General features: G+C 48.8%; 1 long non-coding RNA gene across 1 annotated transcript; it reads left to right on the top strand.

Annotated features, from left to right (window-relative positions):
• The first annotated feature begins 231 nt into the window (after positions 1–231).
• On the top strand, positions 232–8,275 carry LOC148757545 (uncharacterized). Its single transcript, XR_016021990.1, has 3 exons — positions 232–460; positions 554–1,283; positions 4,426–8,275. It is a non-coding gene; the product is annotated as an uncharacterized LOC148757545 (long non-coding RNA).
• The last annotated feature ends 817 nt before the right edge of the window (positions 8,276–9,092 follow it).

Genomic DNA, 9,092 nt, shown 5'->3' with positions numbered 1-9,092 from the left:
TCAACAGCATCATCAGGGGTGGAGGAGAGCTATAAGCTCTATCCCCAGAAACAGGTCTGTCTAGCTTTATTTTTCAGTTAGAGTGTTTCTTTCCCTTCATAGAAATGAGACCCAAATGGCCACAGGGTGTTTCCCACGCTGGAGTGAACTAAGAGAGAACCTGGAGAGGCTCAAGGCAGGGAAGGCGGAGGAAGTGACTTTCCTTAGGGACACAGTGCCTCCCCCTGGTGAGAAGGTGAAAGAACACCAGGAAGGACAAGGTCCTGTTGGCCCATCTCTGAGCAACCTGACGTTGGTTCTGAGTGTCTGCTTCTTTCTTTCCCTTAAAAGAAATAGAGAAATCCTACAGAAATACACAAATAAGCTACATCAAGATGGAAAGAAAGCTTTCAGTGCCAGCAGGAAGATTTGAGTGCTGAGACCTACCTTCCCACATTTTTATAAGACCAAGTACTACAAGGTGAGTATATAACAAAATAGAGATACAGGGAGAAATAGCCTTGGACTGTACGCCTCACGTAGGAGTTGACTAACTTTAAAAATCTATATTCAGACTATGAGCCAAACTAAAGACCAAGACTCAGGAGAAGGGAAGTATGCCCCAGAGGAGGGCCTCCTTAAGAGTCACCAGCTTGCCTGTGATGTGGTAAGATTCTTCCATTATTTTGTTGAGGTTTTTCCTACAGGCCCCCCCCTAAGAGCTCAATCTCCCCCTTATTGGAGATGTCCCCCGCAAGCTCCCCCTTAGAGCTCTGGCCCCTCCTCTTCCCATACCTTATCAGAGATGACTCCCGCAGGCACCATAGTTAGAGGCCTCCCTGTCAAAACAAAGTTGAGGGATCACAGCTGCTAGGGACGGATCTCCCTGGCACCCGGGCCAGACTTCTCCCCCTCAACCCGGAGGCCTAAGCATATAAAAGTAAAGCCCCTGACCCCAGTCAGTGCTCAGTTCTTTGGGAAATATCCCACTGGGCCCACTAGTGTAATAAAGCTGAGTTCTCCTTGCCCTCTGGGTGCCGTTTGTGTCTCTCATTCCTCACCGATATTCTGCAACATTTGGTTCCCTGACCGGGAAACCCAACCGCGATGGCCCCTTGCGCCACCGGTGTGGGGTGAGAGGCGGGCCGTGGGGCAACGGGAGGCCCGAGAAGGGTGTAGGCGCGCCCCGCCGATTTTGGCGGACCCCGGACCGGGCTTCTCCGGGCAGCTGCGGCCTGCGCCTCCCCAGCTGGACCCGCAGAGAGGGACCGAGGACAACCAGCCGGATCCACCCGTCGGACCAGGTAAGCCTCGAGGCCATTGTCCGGAGCCAGTCCTGTCCCATGTGACAGAAGAGGAGCCTGATCACCTCCTTGTAGGTTCTTATAACCTACCAGTCAGGGACACCCATGGGAGGGTGTCAATCCTGTGTGTGAGTGATTTTGTGTCTGTTTGTCTGATTCCCTTGCTTTGGCTATGGAAACCTGGATATGCTTCGCCCTGATTCTCAAAGAGCTTCATTTGGCATAACAGTGATTCACTCCACGGAGTCTGTGAAATTATTCACAATACACTGTAGCCAAAAAAAACGCTCCTAAGTTCCCGCAAGGGACGCCCGCATGGCAGCACCTGAATAACTGCCCCCCCCCCCCCCCCCCCCCGCCGTCTGCGACATCGTGCGCTATGGGAGGAAAGTAAAGTAAGCCTGCAGTCTTAGATTGTATGTTAAAGAATTTTAGAAAGGGTTTTTGCGGAAATTATGGAGTCTGCATGACCCCAGGAAAAATTAAGAACCCTATGTGAATTAGAATAACCCACTTTTAACGTCAGCTGGCAGTCAGAAGGAACCCTAGACCTGGTCGTCGTCCTACGCATTTATATTGTAGTGACCGGCAATTCTGGTCACCCGGTCAGTTTCCATACGTTAACTCCTGGTTAGAAATTGCCAAGATCCTTGCACTTTGGGGTGTTCTGCTCTAGTAAAAAGGGACAGTGCAGGATTCTCGTAACCTAGGCTCTGAAAGAAAACTCCACTGAATGTTTGAGGACAGACATCTGAGTACCAGAAAAACATTTCGGGGAGCCGTGATCCACTGTGTTTGGGGACAGTGCGAGTTGCAGCATGAGCGGGAGCGCGGAGACACGCCTCTGGAACGTAGAGTAACAATGAGAACCCCACATTCCTGGCGAGTGCGAGCGGGAGGGGAAGCGGCCCAAGGGCTGCGTGAGCGCCCTGCAGCCAACATAGAAACCCAGGCCTCCAGGGGAGACTGTAATATAATGGAGGAGAGAGGCTTCTCTCTCCGCTCTCCCTCCCTACCCCAGTCCTGGGAAGCAGAGATTTCAGCAAGACTGGATCCGGGCACCGGGTGGTGCTACACCCTCTGGCCTTCGCCCCAGGGAGCCTGGCGGAGAAAGGACGCAGCTCGTGGAGGGGGGGGGCGGCGGAGGAGAAGGAAAGACAGCCCCTTTCGAACTTCCACGCACCAGCCTCTCCGGGGAGAGAGCCAAAAGCCAACGACAGTCAGCACTCGGCACTCCCTGCACCCTCTCCCCAGTCCTGAAGCTTTCAGCGGCAGCTCTCGGGTCCCTGCTCCCTGCTCGGTCGCCACTGAAGAAACCCGCGCGGGCACGCTCCCGTATTGCGAACCTAAACAGAACCTCGGCCTGACAGCAGTCTCTGGCAGAGCCGTCTCAGCTCAGCTTGGGAACCCGGGAACACCCTGGCGGCCACCCCAGCTGCCCCCAAGCGCTCCGCCAGCGCAGCCTGGGCCTTGCCCAGCTCCCAAACTACAGAAAAAACCAATTTTGCTTGAGTAATGCGAAAGAAAGGGGAGGGGAGGGGAGGGGAGGGGAGGGGAGGGGAGGGGAGGGGAGGGGAGGGGAGGGGAGGGGAGGGGAGGGGAGGGGAGGGGAGGACCGTCAAAGGAAGGCCCCGCCCAGCTTCCTACCTCTGGATTTCCCCTTCTTTAACAGTACCACAATCGGTGCTCCCCTAGCAGTGCAGCAGTAGAATTTTTGCACCCCAAGCGGGAGACCCAAGTTCAATTCCCAGTTTAAACTTTGCGTACAAGTTAACTTTTAATTTTTGTGTGAGGCGTTTTCTGCTTACAAACTCTGCAACAGTAGTTCCGTTTAAAAAAACAACAAATTACACACGTAAATACCCATTCTGAAATCTGGCAAAGAGCTATTTGTGGATATTTTGGCATTATTGATAATCACTATCCAAAAAATAAATTGTTTCATTTCCTTCTAAAGACCAGTTGGATTCTCCCTAAAAGATTAAGTCCAGATCCAATTTCAAAAGCTGTAACAGTTTTTACTGATGGTTCTAGTAACGACAGGGCAACAATTGTAAGTGAAATAAATCAACAAGTCATTCAAACTAATTGTACCTCTGCACAGAGAGCAGAGTTAGTTGCTGTGCTAACTGCCTTACAAGATTATACTGAACCTTTAAATATTGTCTCTGATTCAGCTTATGTTGTTCACACAGTAAAAAATATTAAGACGGCGTTACTGTCTAATAACTCAAACCCGTCTCTTCAGTTTCTTTTTAATCAGCTTCAACAGGTTGTTAGAAACCGACAACATCTATTTTTCATTGCTCATATACGCGCCCACACCTCCCTACCGGGACCACTGACGCGTGGCAATGCTGTTGCTGATTCTTTAATTGTTAATGTTCTAGTTACTGAGGCAACGCAATTTCATTCTTTAACCCATACAAATGCTGCTGGGCTTCTGGCTCGTTTTCCTATTACTTATAAACAGGCCAGACATACAGTTCAAACTTGCCCAAACTGCCAAATTCTTAATGCTTCTCAAGAGGGCCGTGAAGGGGTTAATCCCCGAGGACTAGTTCCTAATGCTATTTGGCAAATGGATGTAACTCGTGTCCCTTGTTTGGACGTTTATCTTTTGTTCATGCCTCTGGTTTCATCTCAGCCACCGCTCAAAGCGGAGAAAATGCTAGCCACTCTTGCAGACATTTACTTATCTGCTTCTCCATTATGGGCCTCCCTCAAGCCTTTAAAACAGACAATGGCCCAGCTTACACTAGTAAGAAGTTCACAAAATTTTGTGAACAGTGGAAAATTAATCATACCACAGGGATTCCTTATAATCCCCAAAGACAAGCTATTATAAAACGTGCTAATTGTACCCTCAAAAAACAACTTCAAAAACAAAAGGGGGGAGACAATCCTCCACAAGTACAACTGGCCAAAGCCATGTTTACTTTAAATTTTTAAAATTATTTTGGCTCTAGCAATAATACAGAGCCACACCTTGGGCGCACAGCTACAAAAAGACATTTTAATAATCTCCATAGTCCTAAGGCTTTGGAGAATGTACCCATTTGGTAAAAAGACATTCAGACTAATCAATGACATCTAAAAACTTTATGAACATGGGAAAGAGGCTTTGCTTGTATTTCTCCAGGTCCTGAAGAAAAACCTTTGTAGATTCCTGGTCGGTGTGTCTAACTACACCATGAGCGACAACCCACAGAAGAGAAGACATCTATAAATACCTGTCCAAGCCCTTCGAGCGTGGGACGGCTCTCCCACTGTTCATATTGTTCTTCAATCGCTTCATAAGATACTACATAGAACTAAAAAATTTGTAGGATTGCTAATTACTGCTATTATGGGTATAATTACTATAACTACTGTTGCTGCTGTTTCTGGTGTTGCTCTACATCAAACTGTTCAAACTACAAAATTTGTACAAAAATGGCATGAAAATGCTAGTAAATCATGAAGTCAACAAATCAAAATAGATTTAAAAAACTAATGTTAGATTAACAGATTTAGAAACCACTGTTGTACTTCGTGGTTGATCAAGTAAAAAATCTTCACACTATGATTACCTTAAAATGTGATTGGAATGTATCCACTTACTGTGTAACCCCATTTTCTTATAATCAAACTTGCACCCCTTGGTCTAAGGTGCAAGCCCATCTCCTGGGACATATGCCTAATCTCACTGTGGACATTATACAATTACAACAAGAAGTAGATCAGATGTCCAGCGCCAAACTTCGGCTCCTCCCTGAAGAAGAGACACTTTCTGCAGCTGCAGAAGGACTTTCCAATTAAAACCCTGTTAAATGGGTAAAAACTCTGGGTGGAGAGTTTGCTGGGGCTATTGCTATTCTGCTCATTATTCTTTGTTCATTTTGTATAGTCCTCAGATGTGGACAAATAGCCCTCCAACGGGCTATAAATGAAGAAACTGCACAGTCTGTGTCTCTCATACTTCCAAAACAAAAAAAGGGGGAGATGTAGTCACAAAACAGCCTAGCCAACTGTCCCCCCGTGTCTTTCCTTAAGGAAAGAAGAGTCTGTGAGACTGTGCCTTTCTGGAACTCTGTTCCATCCTTGTGTTTACAGCTTATGTCTCTCTGTCTGGTCCCCAAAAGATTGTTTGCAGCCAAGGACGAGTAAGATATCTCACGGGAGATACAACCTAAGCCAGGCGGAACTGAGTGGGGACCCCCAATGAGCTGCCTTAGAAAAATATGGGAAGGGGCCTTGCCTCTCCTTCCCCCTGCCTGGGAAAAGCTGTTGCCGGCTCTGGCTTTTCCCTCACACCTGATTGTGACAGAAGTCATGAGAGCGATAAAGATCAGCTCTCTCCACTTGTCTCAATGGAGCTGTTACAATATGAGAGACTTGACCCTGAGAAGGTACATACTTTAAGTAAGACATCATGGGACCTTGTGCTTTGGCTGTTTACAGACAAAGGGTGATTGGAATAAACACTGTTCTGCTATGATGTATGAGTCTCACAGACCGTGTAAGAAACAATGTTACTTTCTTGTATTTGTATACCTATCAATAAAAACCTCCAGTCGGCCTTATTCTGGGCTCCGGTCCTCTGAGACCAAGAGACCCCTGGCCTTCAAAGAGATTTAACTGCAAAAAAAAAGAAAAAGAAACCTCCCTGGGATGGATGGATCTACTCCCCTTAGGTGCCCTCCACTCCTGGTGTACTCCTAAAAAGGATGGTTTTTCCCCCATTTAAAATTCTCTGTGGCCGGCCTCCCCTGTTGCTGTCATCCATTCCAGGTAGCCTCAGAGTAGTGGGTGACTCCCAGGTCGGCTTGTCACCCTGGGAAGGATCCTTGCGAGCCTGCACTCACATCTACTAGAAAGAACTCCTGACTCGTTAGGGACCCCAGTCCATCCCCACCTTCTAGGTGACAGGGTCTAAGTCAAGATTAGAGACGTAAGCCCCGCCCCCCATATAAACAGGCCCATACACCAGTAATCTTTGTCACTTTCACTGCACTTATGGTCTCCAGAAACACGCCGTGGATTCACCACTCCTGAGTCAAGCGAGCAGGGTCGGACCAGCCTGCCTGGACTTCTCGTCCAGTGCCCGACGAGCCACTGAAGACCATGCTTGAGAAGACCGCCTGATTGGACCCCCACCCAGCGGGGTCTCCTCCTGTCCAGATTTCTGTTATGGGTTTCTCCTCTACTCGTACTCACCTGCCTGAGACCTCTGGCTCTTAGGCCTCCTTTGCCTTTTCCCCCTTAGGTCTCTCCTAGAAGTGTCCCTGCTTCTGGGGGTCCGGAACAAGAGTCTCAGACCTCCCAGTTCCCCTGCAATCTCTTCCCTCCGCAGGCCCAAAGTCCCGGAGGCCCAGGACCCTGCCCGGCCGCTCAGAGCCTCCATCGTTTCCGGCACGGTGGGCGCCCCGTGGCTCCTGCCTCGAACTTAGCCTGTTACCTGCCCCCTGGCCTTGCCCAGGCTCCCGGCACCCGCTGCCAGAGCTTTTCTGCACCTTTGCCCTTCTGCACTCTCTTCTGTAATGGAAGCTACCCATGCAGGTGTTGGAGCGCATCAGGGTGGAGGTGGCTACGTGCTCATTTTCATTCTCCTTCTGCCCCGTTTTGCTGACGCTGAATTCCAGTCTCGGGTCTTTCCTTCCCTTCGCACCCGCCGGGCGGCTTTCACCCCTTTCCTCATAGGTGCTGGCATCTTTACAGGGGTCGCCGCTGGTGCCTCCCGCCTTGAGACTTCCATTGACTTTTACAACAAACTTTCTCAAGAAATCAATGATGACATGGAGCAGGTCGCAGACTCACTCACGTCACTCCAGACCCAACTCTCCAGCCTGGCAGCAGTCGCCCTCGTGGGCTGTAGAGCCCTGGATCTGCTCACAGCCGAAAAGTGTGGGACCTGTCTCTTCCTCCAAGAAGAATGTTGCTGCTACATAGGCCAGCCTGGGATCGTCTCCGCCAGGGTCCATGAGCTCCGGGGATCGCATACAGAACTGCTGTGAGGAGCTCGCCTCCTGGGGTTTGGCTTTCAGTCCTGGACTTCCTGACTCCCCCTTACTCTCCATTTTCCTCCTTGCTGCCATTGGCCCATACGTCTTTGCTGCCCTCGTCCACTTCATCGAAGGTGCCGTCTCCCATCTAACCACTGCCCATGTCCTTACCCTGCGGGGCTGTCGCTCTCTGTTTAGATGATGATCTTTCGGGGTTCCCCTTCCGATCATCAACAGGGGGGAATATGTTGAGGTGTTTCCTGCAGGCCCCCCTAAGAACTCAATCTCCCCCTTATTGGAGATGTCCCCGGCAAGCTGCCCCTCAGAGCTCTGCCCCCTCCTCCTCCCATACCTTATCAGAGATGACTCCTGCAGGCCCCATAGTTAGAGGCCTCCCTGTCAAAACAAAGTTGAGGGATCATAGCTGCTAGGGACAGATCTCCCTGGCACCCCAACCAGACAACCCCCCCTCAAGCTGGAGGCCTAAGCATATAAAAGTAAAGCCCCTGACCCCAGTCAGCGCTCAGTTCTTTGGGAAATAGCCCACTGGGCCCACTAGTGTAATAAAGCTGAGTTCTCCTTGCCCTCTGGGTGCCGTTTGTCTCTCGGTCCTCACCGATATTCTGCAACAGTTTGATTGATTTTCTCTCTTTTCTCAAGTGTTATAACATGAATAAATTGAAAAACGGGGCATGGGGGTCAAATTCTAGAACCCCTAACCAAGAGGCAAGCTTTCTGGAGTAGTCAGTCCTGCTGGGCGCTGTGGTGAAGACCCTCTACGATGTGCAAGCGGCGATGCTCCGGGGCTCTCCGAAGTCCTTCCTTCCAGCTCGCCACTGACTGTCGGGGGCCCGATCATCTCTCCCGGACCAGGGACCTTCTCCACCTCGATTGACTATGGGACTCAGTTTGTTATTAAATTCTATGTTATCTTGTTAACCTATGGTGCTTACCACAGCAGTGGCCTCTGGAGGGACATTGGTTCCCAAATAAAGCTGTGCTACACTATCTGAGAAAAAAAAGAAAAGAAAAGAAAAGAAAGATGCAAGCTTTCTTAATGCTAAAACAATAACTAGGCTGAAGCCGTTTGTCACTCAAGGATTGGTATGAATTTATGAAGGAGGAGATAAGAAAGGCACTTCATTTTGTCAATGCCATCCAGCCAAAGGTTGCCAGGACACACCTGTGATTGAACAAGGTAAGTTTATTGCTTGATGCAGCAATGGAGACCTCATACCATAAGGAACTGTGGGGAATCTAAGAAAGAGGGTGTTAGGTTAGAAAGGATTTACTGTAAGATTTGGGCTTATGTTAGCTTATTTTGAGGCGGATATAAGGAAGTGGGGATTTGCTCTGGGTTGGATGCTGTTGGGAAGATGGGATAATTCTATGACTGAGTATCTTAATAAGTATTATCTAGAAGGAAGCAAGACTAGAGTGAGATTGGTGCTATGACTGGTAAGGAAGCAGCAGTCACTTGTCTTAGCTAGGGCAGGGGAGTGTGGTCATTTTTGCGGTTGGACAATGTTCACATTTTTATTTTTCTTCATGAATGATTCCAGAATAGCCTGATTTTTGTCCTTTTCTTTCAAAGTCACAGAATGGTCTTGCCTGATATTGGTGTTCTGTGAAATTGTTTATATCCAACAATAGAACACCAAGGCCTGGCTGGGAGAACCAGGTCAGCTCCTAGATGTCAGGGGATGCTTTTCTCTTTCTCCCTTTAAAAATTATTTTTAATTAGTAAGCATAGGTCCCTTCCAAGCAGTGTTCAAAATAAAGGATGTAAGTCTCTCAAATTTGATTTTAGGAGACTGCTAAGTGC

Source organism: Rhinolophus sinicus, chromosome 8 (assembly GCF_057876585.1).
Source record: "Rhinolophus sinicus isolate RSI-liver-muscle chromosome 8, RSI-T2T, whole genome shotgun sequence".
Lineage (NCBI taxonomy): Eukaryota > Metazoa > Chordata > Mammalia > Chiroptera > Rhinolophidae > Rhinolophus > Rhinolophus sinicus.
The sequence above is the reverse complement of the archived record's forward strand: the minus strand, read 5'-3'. Positions and strand labels throughout refer to the sequence as shown.